Source organism: Syngnathus floridae, unplaced genomic scaffold (assembly GCF_059516105.1).
Source record: "Syngnathus floridae isolate MCC-2025c unplaced genomic scaffold, RoL_Sflo_1.0 HiC_scaffold_114, whole genome shotgun sequence".
Classification (NCBI taxonomy): domain Eukaryota; kingdom Metazoa; phylum Chordata; class Actinopteri; order Syngnathiformes; family Syngnathidae; genus Syngnathus; species Syngnathus floridae.
In genome coordinates, this window is record NW_028284142.1 from 72,714 (window position 1) to 73,549 (window position 836).

General features: G+C 68.9%; 1 non-coding gene across 1 annotated transcript; it reads left to right on the top strand.

The window, feature by feature from the left end:
- Positions 1-309: 309 nt before the first annotated feature.
- LOC148377629 (5.8S ribosomal RNA) lies at positions 310-463 on the top strand. Its single transcript, XR_015856572.1, has one exon. It is a non-coding gene; the product is annotated as a 5.8S ribosomal RNA (ribosomal RNA).
- Positions 464-836: the final 373 nt, after the last annotated feature.

The window sequence follows — 836 nt, forward strand, 5'->3', positions numbered from 1 at the left end:
TACCCCTTTGCGGCGGGTACCCAACTCGCGGCCTGCCTTCGGCGGACCGTGGGGGGTTCAATGTCCACACCACACGCACGCTCTGAGGCGGGTGGGTGGCACCCGTCGCGCGTCGGCCGGAAAAAACAATTTTTTTAATCGCTGGAACTTGGCAAACCGCGGCGCGCAGCTGAGGGTCAGCGCGGCGGCGGACGGCGGCGACCGCGCCGGCAAGCCCCGACGTCCTCGTGGCGACGGTGGAGGGTCCGCGCGCGGCGTCACGCCATCTCCCCGCCCGCTCCCGATCTCGCCTCCGCAAAACAAACGTACAACTCTTAGCGGTGGATCACTCGGCTCGTGCGTCGATGAAGGACGCAGCTAGCTGCGAGAACTAATGTGAATTGCAGGACACATTGATCATCGACACTTCGAACGCACTTTGCGGCCCCGGGTCCGTCCCGGGGCCACGCCTGTCTGAGCGTCGCTTGCATATCAATCGGGGTTCGGCGAAGGGCGAAACGGCCGCGACGGTCTGACCTCTGCACGGCAACGCGCATGCGTCCGTCGCCCCGCTAGCGCTTCGCCTCCCCGCGGCTGGGGGCTCGCAGGCCGCCTCGGCGGCCTTCGTCCCCTTAAGTGCAGACCCGCGCGGCGTCCTCCTCACCGTCGACCCATCCCGCATCACGGGTCCGGGGCGCGGCTGCCGGTGGCGTTTCGACGACCATTGCGCATCCCGCGCCTCGCGCTCCCTCGCGGGGATGGGCTCGCCGCGGAGGCCCCCGCTCGCGCGGAAGGATCCAGCGAGCCCGGCCGCCAGGCCGGCCGCGCCTACTACCCCCTCATTTCCGACCTCAGAT